Source organism: Dipodomys spectabilis, unplaced genomic scaffold, assembly GCF_019054845.1.
Source record: "Dipodomys spectabilis isolate Male_0828 unplaced genomic scaffold, ASM1905484v1 ptg000282l, whole genome shotgun sequence".
In the NCBI taxonomy this organism is placed as follows: domain Eukaryota; kingdom Metazoa; phylum Chordata; class Mammalia; order Rodentia; family Heteromyidae; genus Dipodomys; species Dipodomys spectabilis.
In genome coordinates, this window is record NW_024870959.1 from 316,569 (window position 1) to 331,415 (window position 14,847).

The 14,847-nt window shown below is 35.7% G+C and overlaps 1 non-coding gene and 1 pseudogene across 1 annotated transcript; one reads left to right on the top strand and one right to left on the bottom strand.

Moving 5' to 3' along the window:
• The first annotated feature begins 3,758 nt into the window (after positions 1 to 3,758).
• LOC122126527 lies at positions 3,759 to 3,867 on the top strand. The gene has a single exon (XR_006150960.1). It is a non-coding gene; the product is annotated as a U6 spliceosomal RNA (small nuclear RNA).
• Positions 3,868 to 5,525: 1,658 nt separating this feature from the next.
• On the bottom strand, positions 5,526 to 7,709 carry LOC122126521 (annotated as a pseudogene).
• Positions 7,710 to 14,847: the final 7,138 nt, after the last annotated feature.

Here is a 14,847-nt window from a genome sequence, read left to right on the forward strand (position 1 = left end):
TGTGTGTGTGTGTGTGTGTGTGCGCGTGCGTGCGTGTGTGTGTCCTGATTCTACTTGTGTAGACACACCTAAAATCACTCACCAAGGCCAAGAGCACATAAACGAAACACCATCATTTTTTGTTACTTGGTATAATTGTTTCTACACATTTATTGACAGGTTACAAATTATTTTCAAACTTTAAAACATTAAAAATATTTTCTTTTTTTCTTGGCCAGGAAATCAGCAAGACCTCAGTCAGCATTTCTCACATAGGACTTTTCACATGGGTTGGTTAAATGCATATGTAGAATCCAGTCTCCTGAGGATTCACTCATCTGCTTAGGAATTCATGCTGGCTGTTGTAAAAGAGCTCAAGTAAGGATGTCATTTAAAGCCTTATAACTTTATTCTTTACCAGGGCATTCTCCTGCTACTTTGTTGAGAGTTTCTACAAGAGCAAGCATTCTGTGGGGAGCAAGGAAACACCATATGACCTTTACTTCTGAGTGATTTGCTATCACTTGTACTGCATTTTGCAAGTGGAATCTCTCTAAACATACCAGTTTTAAGAGATAAGAGGAGTGGTAAAAAAACTCTTAGAGACAAATACGTCTTCAACATACTTTGTTCCAAGCATTCCATTTAAGCATATTCAACAACTAGTGAAACTTGTGTTGGCTGTATCTATGTGTCTTTCTCCATGTGTGCATGTATACATGTGTACAGGTACGTGTGTATTTGTGTGTATAGTAACATACATGTGTACATATATAAGGGCATATACACACATGTATGCATATGTGAATAAATATTCATATACAAATATATGTGCGTATATATATCAGTTGTTCAGTGATTTAATCTATAGTTCCCAGCACATTGTCTTTCTCACAAAGTGTACCTGATAAATTGCTCCTAGGATCTGTGTTCTATGATGGGCATCCCTTGTACTCACTTCCCACATTCCTTTGTTTGTCATCCCTGTGAGCAACTTCGGTCCACTTTCCATAGGATAGCTTTGTTTTTGTTATATGTATTTACTAACTGATAATAAAAGAAAAAGGTTGTTTGTAAAAGAAAAAAACTTTTAGGTAACAGGTTAAAAGTATCTTACCCATCCCAATGATTCCTATGAGATAAAAATTATAATAGTAAAAGTGAAAAGGAATTCCTAGATCTGCTGTTTTGCCATTTAGAATGGCAAAGAATAATATCAAGTCACTCTTATAACTCTTAAAGAATGCAAGGGTAACTGATGATCGCTATCATGTTCCCACAAAACTAGTGGATCCTGAAGGATAGTAGTAGACCAGCCGAAATTCTTCATTCTTCTTCTTTACACAAAAACTTTGCAAATTCTCATTAATAAAGTTTCTCAAAACTCTGAAATGTATATACTTAGTAGTATATGTCTGCTACCATAAATCTTAAATACTTTATGGAAAAGTTTTATACCTGCCAAACGGTCCTAATTTTGGCATATATAAGTACCAGACATGGAGCATGAAAGAGAAAGAGAGGAAATGGGAGAGAGTGAGAGAGAGAAATATCACAATACTAGAAGTGCATAACAGACAAACAAGAGCTGTATGAGAATATTCATACTGCTATCTTTAGACTCTATGTGTACATTTGAAGGTATTTGATATATGATAACAAATCAACATGAAATTTTGATAAAAATAAAAATAACTCAGAAGAAATTATAAATGCAATAACAATCTTCACAGAAGCAAACTCTCAGAGATATTTCATGACTTTAAAAAGGATAAAGTGGCTGAAGTTAGTATAAATTTAGAAGTACAATTCACAAAAATATAAAAATATATTTATATCTTTCATTATATAACCCAAAGCAGAAAGCAAATGTTGTTTAGATGATTTTTTAAAACACAGTTTCTCAGGTGCTGGGAAGGTGGTTCAGTGGTAGAGTGCTTGCCTTGCATGCGTCAGCCCCCGGGTTTGATTCCTCAGCACCACATAAGCAAAAAAAGATGGAAGTGGTATAGTGGTTCAAGTGCTAGCCCTAGCCTTGAACTGAGGGACAGCACCCAGGCCCCAGAGTTCATGCCTCATGACCAACAAAATAAAAATAAAGAAAAAAACACAGTCTATCACTTTTTTGGCCTCAACTCTGTAATACAGCTGCTTCAGCTGAGGGCTAAAATTTTAGGTGTGGACATTTATCAACACTCCTGACTCAGACTCTATTTGATAATTTTTTAAATAAATATTTTGTTCCTAATTTTCCTTTTTGTAAATTAACATGCACCTATAAAAATTGATTTGGCCATGCAAGTAACCTTCTCAAAGTACCTCCTAATGATGACTTACAAAAAGTTGTACTAGGGCTGGGAAGGTGGCTCAGCGGTAGAGCACTTGCAAAAAGAAAAAAGCCATAAGTGGCGCTGTGGCTCAAATGGTAGAGCGCTAGCCTTGAGCTGAAGAGCTGAGGGACAGTGCCCAGGCCCAGAGTTCAGGCCCCACGATCGGACCCCCCCCCCCAAAAAAAGAGTTGTACTATATTTCAACAAGTAAAACAATGCTACAAATAAAGAAAAACAATAATTAAATGTTAATAATTAATAAAATAAAAAACAAAACAATTATCACTGTTTTCACTATTTGAAGTATACTACATATTAGATTTTACTATTTTCTCATAATTCTGTACATTTAACACTGACTGAAGTTGTGATGTTCAACAAGAGTTTTATAGAATATGAGTAGTCTTTAAAGCTACCCACTAAGATTACATTTATGGCTCTTCTCATTATTTGTTTATGGCTTATATCATCATTTTTCCTCGTTAACCTATAAACTAAGGAAGCCCTAAAGTTTTAACAGACTGTGTAGTTAACAAAGTGTTAACTCTTCATTCTTATTCTTTACACAAAAACTTTGCAAATTCTCATTAATAAAGTTTCTCAAAACTCTGAAATGTATATACTTAGTAGTATATGTCTGCTACCATAAATCTTAAATACTTTATGGAAAAGTTTTATACCTGCCAAACAGTCCTAATTTTGGCATATATAAACAAATTCCCAAAATTAAATATATTTTAAAACATTGGGCTGGGAAGGTGGCTCAGTGGTAAAGTGCTTGCCTTGCAAGCCGGAGGCCCTGAGTTCGATTCCTCAGCACCACATAAGCAAAAAGAAAAAAGCCGGAAGTGGCGCTGTGGCTTGAGTGGTAGAGTGCTAGCCTTGAGCTGAAGAGCTGAGGGACAGCGCCCAGGCCCAGAGTTCAAGCCCCACGACCAGACCCCCCAAAAAAACAAAAAAAAACATTAAAACTTTTAACAAACCTTAACCCTTGCTGCAGTGTTCATTATGACAGGTGCCTTGTATAGAATAATTGAATTCCTCCTCCTCCACATTTCTTGAACAACAAATATCTGGAATTATTTTGTTTTTGACATGTCAATCTTGATTTTATTCTTAAATGTGTGCTTATATAAGAAATATATGGTTCTAAAATGTCATGACAATTTGAACTTACTTTTTGTTGAATCGTCTAGTTTAATAAAATCCAACTGCAGTTTTTTTTGGGGGGGTCTGGTAGTGGGCCCTGAACTCTGGGCCTGGGTGCTGTCCCTCAGCTCCTCAGCTCAAAGCTAGCACTCTACCACTTCAGCCACAGTGCTGGCTTTTTTCTTTTTGCTTATGTGGTGCTGAGGAATCGAACCCAGGGCCTCATGCATCTAAGGCCAGCGCTCTACCACTGAGCCACCTTCTCAGCCCCCCAATTGCACTTTTGATATAAAAAATATTTTGTGCTCAATTCAGCCACACATACACTAACATTGGAACGATACAGAGAGGATTTGCATGGCACCTGTGCAAGGACGACATGCAAATTCGTGGAGCGTTCCATATTTTTACAACAACAGATGCTGGAGGGGATGTGTCCACAAGGGAAGCATACAGCATTCTTGGTGGGAGTGTAATCTTCTTCAACCACTTTGGAAAGCATTATGGAGGTTCCTCAAAAGATTCCACATAAAGCTCCCCTTTGACCCAGCAGTCCCACTTTTGGGGATTTACCTAAATGATCACAAACAAGACCGTACTAAAACTACCAGCACAACTATGTTTATTGCAGCATTATTTATCATAGCTAAGATACGGAACCAACCCAGCTGTCACCACTACATGAATGGATCAAGAAAATGTGGTATATATACACAAGGGAATTCTATGCCTCCATCAGAAAGAATGACATTGCCCCATATGTTAGGAAATGGAAAGACTTGGAAAAAAAATTATTAAGTGAAGAAAGCCAAGTCCAAAGAAACAGGTCCCATGGTTTCCCTTATTTTCAATAACGAATATATGTCTGGGGTAAGCAGACAAGGTCAAAAGCTATGTGCATATGAACAGATATGATGATGTTAAGGGAATTGAACCCCATGATAGGGAAACAAGTAGTTTTTTGTTTCTTGCTATTGTTTCTAACGTACTTATAATGTGCTATGTGAATTTTTGTTTCTTTGTATGTTCTTCCCCCACGCTATAACCCTTGTTTTCTCTGTATTTGAAGTTGGTGCACCTGCCTCTTGTATGTACGCTTCTCTAATTTGGGGAGGGGAAGGGAAAAAATGCATGCATGCAAATGCATGTGCATGCATGTGTGTTGGCCTGCTCAGAGTTTGAAATCAGGGCTTAAAGGCCTTGCTAGGCCTTTCCTCTCTAGGTTGGTGAGGTACTATATGAGCTATATTTTATTTCCTGAGTCTTTGCTAGTTCATTAAATTTTTTTAAGAATACTTTTTATTATCTTACCACAAAAGCATTCAACCAAAAAAATAAAGCTAATAGAAATTTTGAATAAAACATTTAGAAGAATTTTAAAACAGTGCAGTAAATAATATTACGATGTTTTGGCATAATTGCAAACATTTTAACACTTTCACATTCTCTTTGGAACCAGGTTTACTATTAAATAAAGATGGCAGATGAAGAGTAATACAACCTAAAAAGAAATCCTTTAGTTATATGGCTGAGAATGAAAACAGCTCAAATACATTTTGCTTTGCAAGTTAAGTCTCTCAACGAGCAATCTCATCCATTGGGGCATCTGGTTCTGTTAATGACCACATTGGCCAGTGACAAGTCCCCTAATGTAGCACGCCAACATTTTCATTTGACAGAAATGAAGGGAGTAGTGCAGAACAGAACTTAAAATTTCAAGCAAGTGTCCATTTGGGCAATTTGATCTGCATCAAGATTAAAACATTGAATTACCAAATTCTGTTCTACATAAGTGAATTTGGGATATTTTACTCATTCCTTACCATGTCTTACCATAAATTAGAAATTCAAGGCCCTAAATACCTTCAATTATATAGCTATAGATCTGTATCAGGAAGAGAGGAATTGGCTTGAAAACCTAAATAAGTAAATTACTTACTTAGATTTAATTTTCCTCTTGGCTTCTGATGGGCAAGAGATATTTGAAGCCTAAAAGTTTAACAGTTCTCAAAAGACAAGTGAGCCTGTTTCTGTAGAAATTATCTTGATCAATGCTCGAATACAGGAAGTAAGTAATTTCTACTTACAGTTATAATGGTTCATAATAAAGAACCCGAGTGCTATTCAGTATTATCTAGGCACTTTTCTCTTTTTGGGAAGTTTAGATGGTTTCCAGGGAATGTATTCTGACTTTCTAACTCAAGGTACAAAGTTTGGTGGGGATACATGAGTCAATTGTTTATTTTGATGTTAGCTAATGTCAAATGATGAACTATCTGAACTTTGCCACGTCACCATCAGTTTTATCATTAAAATTGGCTTTAACTATTAAAATTGTATACAAGGAAATTAGGGGTGTTGCAGTACTTGGTTGCAAAAAATTTGCCATCTGGTGTTGGGTCAGAAAATGCTATTTCGTTAGTGCTGAGAAAACAGCCAAACATGAAGCAATTCCTGACAGTGTCTACCAGTCGTCTTGCAATGTGCTTTCTTCTTTTCAGTCTGAAAACTCAGATTCTGATTATCCCACAGACTGCAGGTTCTGATGCATTTGAACACTGCCAAGCTCTAGAACTTTCTTTAGAGTTTGAAGATTCTGGGCCAGATGGTTCAGACAAGACTCGGAAGGCCTGTTTGATAGGTTCTGCAATTAAACAGCCAACTACTCTCTTTTCATCAGATACAAAGAGAAAAGTTTTAGTTTTGTTTGAACATTTGGGAATGACTTGCTGGAAACCCAACTCATGATCCACAAGTTCTTTTACATCTTCTACCTTTCTCAGAGCGTAACTTGGATCATGAGGCAGGATCAACACAATCTTTCCATCCCAAAACTCCGCAACCACTCTCTCTTTTTTCCAGCCCACATACTTAACTCCCTCCAGGAATCTCTGGTGGTATTGGGCATGTTGCAGTTCATCTTCAGGGTTGGCAGCAGAATAGATCATGCCACAAGACTTATATATAGTAGTCCCAAAATGTTTTTGACCTGCATCAATGATGAGCTGGTCTTTTGTTTCTTTATTTGTATCTCTCATGTTCATATTTTTCTGAGCCTGTTTCAAGAAGTTAGTACCACTCATGGATCCCAAAGAAATCTGTTCTTCAGCTGTAGATCTTTTTGCATTGACTGAAGACACATTGAAGATGGGGTAGACAGTGGACTCAGGAGAAATTGTCATGTTTTCAACAGAATTCTCTGAAGGAAAATTGTTATCTTTATCAAGTTTATATTCCTTTGAAGAAACTACTGCAACAAATGAATCTTTTATTAATTCTTCTTTGTTTCTACTTCTTGAATGTTGTAGTTCAACATTCTTTTCTAGTAATGAGCATTTTGACATTTGATTCTCCACAAAAGTTTTTCTCTTACATATAACCTCTGAATCAGAATCTCCAGTTGTTTCTGGTTTATTTTTGTATGTGACTCCTAGTGATGGTGTATCTTCTGGTGACAATGTTTTAAGAGACATTTTTTTCCTACTAATAAAAAATGCGGCTCCACCTTGGAGTGTAACCTGTGGTTTTACCTTTTGGCTTAGAACCCGAGGAGTATTTGGATTACTTTCAGCTAGGTAACAATTATATTCTTTCTTTACAACAGGTTTATTTGACATTTGATTTTGCTTGGAATTTCTAGAATCTGTTGACACTTCCTTGATGTGTGTATAACTGCATTGACACTTAACAGTTAAACTTTTTCATATATTTTTGGTCTTCTTTTTGATAGAGACTGGTTTTCCCTGCAATTTTTCAGTTATAATGGGAATAAGTTTATCTTCACCATTAGTCTGCAGACAAGATCTACTATCTCTTATCAGCTTTCTCTCCAGAGGATTGAGGTACAATTTATCTTTGTTGTAAAAAGATATAGTAAGCATAGTAGATTTAAATGGTGAGCTGTGATCTACAGATGGCAATCTGTTTTTTGTAGTTGTTTTGTGTGGACTTGAAATCAAATGGTCTTGAGGAAAGCAGTGTTCTCTGACTTCTTTTTTATCACCGTTCTGACAAGTGTACTTTTTTGTAGGTGATGGAAATAGACTTTCAGTGAGGTTCAAAATTAATTCCTGTGATGATATTTCTGATAATAGGCTGTCACAGTTCAAAAAATTCTGCTTCTTCTTTCTTGGGGTGAACACTGCCATCTTCTTAACTGAACTCCTCGGGTCAGAGACTGTGGTTCCCCGCGGCTTCTACTTGCAGCCCGGGCCCGGCAGCCGCTCTGTGCAGCCCGGACCCCTCAGACCTCTCCTCAGCGTCATTAAAAATTTTGAAAAATAATTTCATGAATTTTTTTTGTCCTGATTGACCTCCAATGGTTATCCACAGATCCCAGGCTCCTGAGTAGCTATCCCGAGTAGATAAGATTACAGGTGTGACTAACCAATACAAGGTTTTCAGAATAATTTTAAAAGTAGAAGAAAATTTACTTCAGGGGGGCCTGTTTTATTATCTCTTACTTTTAAAGCATTTTGGGTTGATTAAATGTGAATTTATTTCATTTTTGGATTCTTAAAAGACAGTAAGTGATGATATTTAAAAGTTTTGGTACTTTTTAAAAAAGGAAACTGGAACTGTGGGACAGAAGAAATTTGCCTCTCTTTGGACCTCAATTTAGAAGCTCAGCTCTGTGCATGATAACCCAATGTCACCAACACAGTCTGTGATGAAGACAAAATTTGACAGAAAACAATCACCATGAGCAATATTTACTATGCTATTATTTCTTGGACAATATGAATATTGAATTGAGAGAGTAAGAGAATGGAAAGAATTTACCTACCTTTTGTGTATTGCTGAATGACTTTTGGAAACTTTGACTCATTTCCTTCCTCACTGTGTGTCTTTGGGCCATGCCCTTGGTGCCTTTAATTACAATTTTTCCCAACACTAAAATGGTAATAACATTAGCTTTATAGCAAATGTTATCTTAAGAATTAAGAGAAATAAAACGTAAAATACTTAACATAAACTTCTATGAATGAGCTTTGAGTTTAGCCAGAAGTTTTTTTTAAATACCTAATAGAATGTCGTAAGTATTACAGAAACCATTACATGTAGTGAGCAATGTTATCTATTGATCATGCTCTGTTTCCAAGGAAGCCAGGTAGATAACTTCTCATGCTGTAAATCAAACTGGTTATCTTCAGTCTTGTTAGTGTAAAAATATGAGGGACATAATAATGAAGGAATGTTGTAGACTGAGATGAAGTCCAAAAGAAAATGTACAAAACTGATAACACATAAAAGTATCCGAGCAGTATATTGTGTTTTACACCACTTAAGTTACATCACAAAGATAAGGCAGACCTAGAAGAATGAATTGTCTTTTTGATATTCTATGATAGGTCTTTCCTTGTAGAGGCATCATCAGATGAGAGGAACTGTATTTTTTTTTTGTTTGTTCCTTCCATTTATTCTTCAGTTTGAAATCTGAACTACATGAAACAGAAAGAAACCAAGGGAAATTAGTCACGCAGGCTTTGGAAAGAAAAATCAACATAAAATAAAATACATAGCCTTGTATAAGGTCTAACTAAATTGAGTTATATAGTCTCAAAGCATTAACAGAAAATTATTTAAGCAATATCATGTTATTGAAAACTGAAAAAGTTAGGAGTAGCTTATTTTTTTCTTTTCTACTACCTTGAATTAATGATTGATTTTGTATAGAGAGATTAAAGATGAGATTAACAAGAAACTTGATTAAAAATGGACAAAATTTCTGAATAGACATGTTTTCCAAAAAGCCCTGAAAATCACCAGTGTGTTTACAAAGTTGTGTTTAATACAACTTTTATGCTGGCTTAATGTTTTGTAAACAAAAGTCATTAGAGAAATGCAATTCAAAATTACTATGATACTACTTTATAACTATTATAACTCTTATCAAAAAAAATCAAAGGAACCAGGTGTGGTGGTAAAGGCTTATAATTCGAAGATTTTAGGAGGTTGGAGTAAAAGGATTTGGGTCTGAGGTCATCTTGGGTACTGCACACAGTAAAAACCTGCCCTCTAAAAAAACTCAAAAGGTAATAATGTTGGCTGGTGAGAGTGTGGAGAAAAGGAAATTTTTTACACTCGGTCAAAATACAGGTTAGTACTCTCCTTGTAGAAAGTAGTATGCAGTTTTCTAAAGAAATCCAAAGTTGAAATATCATCTGACCCACCAATCATGTGATTATTTCTCTCTGGGTAACTCGTAAATATATCTGTAGTTCATTATTATTCACATTATTCACAACAACAGCCAAGATATAAATCGAAGTTCAGTGTTCAACTACAGACTAATAAACAACTGTGGTGCATGCAAAAATATATTTTTCTGTTTCATCCTTAAAATAGCAAGAGACTTCTCCCATTAGCCACAACTTATAATGACCTGAAAGATGTATTCTGAATGAGGAAAAATGTTGTCTTCTGATTTTTGTAAACACACACACACACACACACACACACACACACACACACACACACACACCAACCTCATACATTGAGGGAGAAAATTTTTTTAATTTTAATTTTAATTTTTTGTGAACATACTGTACAGAGAGGTTACAATTACATGGGCAAGATAATGAGTACATTTCTTATCAAGCATTTCAGCCTCCTCCTTTGTTTACCCTTCACATCCCTTCCCATCCTCCCCCTGCTCCCCCACTCCATCTTCCCACCCCCCCCACCAAAGTTGTAAAGTTCTTTTTGACATGACAACTTTTATTTCTCATTGTTGTAATGGGTCCACAGTTATCCTTACATGACTTGTTTTTCCCCTTCTCCTCCACAAATTGTACCGACATCAAACACAGTGAAAGAAGGGGTTATACTGTGGGGGAGGGACATACAAAGCAACAAAGAAATAATCTTATAAACGCGTTAGAAACAAATGCATGAAAGAAAAAAAAAACATTTAAGTACATATCTAAGGGTTCATTTCCCTAACATCACATTATCTGACCTTTTCTGCTTGACTCAGACATATACTAGATATTGCAAATAAGGGAAACCATGGGACCTATGTTTCTTTGGGCCTGGCTTACTTCACTTAATATAATTTTTTCCAAGCCTTTCCATTTCCTAACAAATGGGGCAATGTCATTCTCTCTGATGGAGGCATAGCATTCCATTGTGTATATATACCACATTTTCTTGATCCATTCATCTACTGAGGGGCATCTGGGTTGGTTCCATATCTTAGCTATGGTAAATAATACTGCAATAAACATAGTTGTGCTGGTAGCTTTAGTGTGGTCTTGTTTGTAAACATTTGGGTAAATGCCCAAAAGTGGGATTGCTGGGTCATAGGGGAGCTCTATGTGAAGTCTTTTCAGGAACCTCCATACTGCTTTCCAAAGTGGTTGAGCAAGTTTACACTCAGAGGGAGAAAATTTTTGAAAAGTAAAGCAAAGTGGAATTGCTGGGGCATTTAGGTCACAATGTATAAGACAGGAGGTATACAGGTTGAACAGGCATAGAGTTGTAATGTACAGCATGAGGATACAGGGGACAACACTGGCCTTACATAGGAATGAAGCTAAATAAGTAGGAGTTGTTCTTCCTAGTAGGGGTTGCGCTTTTGGATGCTCTTCCTCCAGTAATGGATAAGATGAGCATAATTCTTTAAATATACCTGCCTGTTTGCAGAAATAATAACAAACAATATAGCAATAATGTTGTATGCTCAACATAGGACATGAGATTATCCTTGGTATAAACTAATTATTACAAATAAGGGAAACCGTGGGACCTATGTTTCTTTAAGTCTGGCTTACTTCACTTAATATAATTTTTCCAAGAACTTCCATTTCCTTACAAATGAGGTGGTATCATTCTTTCTGATGGAAGCATAGTATTCCGTGTGTGTGTGTGTGTGTGTGTGTGTGTGTGTGTGTGTGTGTGTGTGATTTTCTTGATCCATTCATCTACTGAGGGGCATCTGGATAGATTCCATATCTTAGCTATGGTAAATAATACTGTGATAAACATAATTTTGCTGGTAGCTTTAGTGTGGCCTTGCTTGTGGCCACCTGGTTAAATGCCCAGAAGTGGGATTACTGAGTAATAGGGGAGCATTATTGTGTACATCAAGGATAATCTTAGTAGATGAGCAGAATAGCCCTATAGCTATGTACATATGATTGTATAAGGTGATTCTAAGTGAAATGTACTCCAAGACATGTTCTTTGTTGTTGTTGTTCTTAATGTACTGCATGATTTCTTTTTATCCTTTTGTGTTTTCCCCACCTATGTTTTATCCCCTGTAGTCACTGTATTTGATTTTGATACCCTGGTTATTATAAATATGTTAATATGAACTAGGGAAGGGAAAGGGAAAAATGGTGAGGCAAAGGACAAAGGGGGAACCTATGCAACAGTGATACACAGAAGACAATATATTGGAAATAATCTTGGAGGGGCTGTTGGAAGGGAAGAGGGAGAAAAATGGGGGAAGGGATAACAAATTAGAAAAGAAATGAATTCATTACCTTACTTAAGTAAGTATAACCCCTCTGTACATTACCTTGACAGTAAAATTTAAATAAAAAGTAAAATAAAGAAGGTATGGGAAGTGGAAACAAAGGAGGAGGCAACAATGCTTAATAAGAAATGTATTCATTATTTTGCCCATGTAATTGTAACCCCTCTGTAAGGTATTTTCACAATAAAAGTAAAATAAAATAAAATACATGAGAGCAGCAATACAGGATATGGGACTGGGAAAAATACTCTACAAAGAGTAGAACAGCTGTGGAGAGCAATAATTTTACTTTAACATAGGAAGTAATTAACTAGCATACAGATTTTCAGCCTCATGTCATTCACTAAAAAGGGAAAACAAAACACACAATCAGCAAACCAGTAGAGATAAAATAGAAAACTAAACAATAAGGATGAAGAGATGGCTTGGACCAAAATAACAAATGACACAATTAGGAAACAAATAACAAGCTGGTAAGTTTTAAAAAAAATTACCCATAATTCTATTAATTGTTGTTTACATCACAATTTGTTAGAACTATAATTCAAATCACAGTTTAATACTATATCATTTTAATAATAGGTTACTTATTATTGATTTCTTAATGTTGAATGTTTAATATATAAATTTTACATTTAGCAGCTATAGAAAAGAAGAAAGTGAATCTAATTTTACTAATATATATCATGAATTGTAAAATTGAGAAGCAGAATTTAAGCAAATAATATATTATTACTTTTTTAATTCTGTGAATTAATGTAATAATTCAAAGTGTATTCTACAATTAGCAATCATGTTAACATCAAATAATAAATTATTGCACATGACTCTTGGTATTAGGTGGAAGGGTTCAGCACTATGGTAAAATTCACACCACACAATACAAGAGGGAATGATTCTTCTCATCCAGCTTAAATTGTGGAAATTTGATTTCTATATGCATGTTAAATTCCTGTCTAGGTAACATCTATAAAATTACATACAATTATATACACGAGGAGTATTTCAGATGATACCTAAAAGTCATATTCATTAAGTTTTTATTATTCTTCACCAAATAAATATTTATAGAGAGACTGCATTTCTGAGTAGATGATGGTGTATGTGTGCCAGATTATTCATATTGAGGCTTATTTTATATTTCTGACATTGTTTCTACAGCTGGATTTAATTTTCCATAAGAGGTTAAGTGTATTATATCAGATATATGAAGGTAAACAGAATCTTTATTCTATTAATCCTTTGCCACTTGTCTAATCCCAATATAATTATCCATGTGTTTGAAGTAATGAAAATAACAACAGATATAAGCAAGATAAATCATTCTGTAGTACACAAGTATTTTCACCTTTATTTTGATAGTTGGTCCTCTTTTACACTAGAGAATATTCTTGGGAAAATGTGCTCCAGGCTGACCACAACTGCAGAATATTTTGGTTTGATCTACCATAAGATAAGGAAGGAAGGGGAACCTTCCTTCCAAAAGTCTACTCCCAGGGATGTGATCAGTTTTATGCTGGTGACTTGGAAATGAACATTTTTCACAGTCAACCTTGAAAAGCCATCTTGATAGACCATTTCTGTAATTGGTTACAGAGGATTATTGATGGCTTTGCAAAGATGCCAGATTGCCTCATTTTGAGACAATTTAAACAGGAATTTAGTCACCTGTTCTTTGTATCTTTAGGAGAAAACCCCATTGACTCTAGGCCAGGGACTCACAGGGGCCCAGAAAAGCTACTACTTTGAATAGTAATACTAGATCTCTAAAAAAAAAAACAAAACCGAAAACAAAACAAACAAAAGAACACTCCAGTAAGCACAGCCAGTCAGGGCTGCTATCACAGCCTACATGAAGTCAGGCCAGAAACAGAAGTTGAGAGTCATTTAGCTGATAACTAATATATTTTTTTATGAGACAAACTCAAATGACACTCCAGAGAGAGAGTCAGAAAGACTGATGAAAGGGACTAAAATTGATCACATGAAGATTGGAAAGTAGAATTCCTTGTAGAACAAATAAATCATAGAAGGCCTGTGCATGTAAGAACAAGACAGCAGACCAAATTCCAGAAACGCACATTATCTTAGAGGTCAGCTTAATGAATTATCAATGGAAATCTTTGAAATCTTAAATATTTGAACACATGTGGAAGAAGGACAATTGCTGAAGAGAAAGAAAATGTCATCACTCTGTTGGGAGGTCCAATATCACATTAGGAATTGATAAAGCACAGATTTGTAATAAAAAGAATACAATTATTCCAAGTGAGGGGTTCATTTGTTTTGATGTAACAGTTCTTGATTTAGGTGCTAGCAATTAACATACAATTGATCCAGTCCCACAGCTGAGTTGATATTGACTGCAGTATTCCTACATAAAGGGAAAGAGAAAATTTACAAATGTCTGGTGAAATGAATTGAGGATGAAGTGTTCTAATAGTGATATCTGAGGTTTAGACACAGGTAAAGAGGTGGATTTTCTTTTCTAAAATTCCCCCACTTTTAGCCTGGTGCCAGTGGCTCACAACTGTAATCCTAGCTACTCAGGAAGCTGAGGTCTGAGGACTGCAGTTCAAAGCCCCCTGGACAGGAAAGTCCCAGAGACTCTTATCTCCATTTAACCACAGGAAAACCAGAAGTTGCACTGTGGCTCAAGAGGTAGAGAACTCACCTTGAGTTGAAGAACTCAGGGACAGTGCCCAAGCTCAGACTTCAAGCCCCTCGATCAACAGCAAAAAAAAATCTCCCTTTTCTTGAACTGCCTACATCTTTTCCTAACATTCAACAAAGAAGCCATTTTATCACCCACGACATTTAAGTCCTATCCTAGCTACTGCAAATGGAATGATTTGGTTTCTTATGTCAAAAGTTCATATTTTTAAAAACAAATACCAGAAGTGGTAA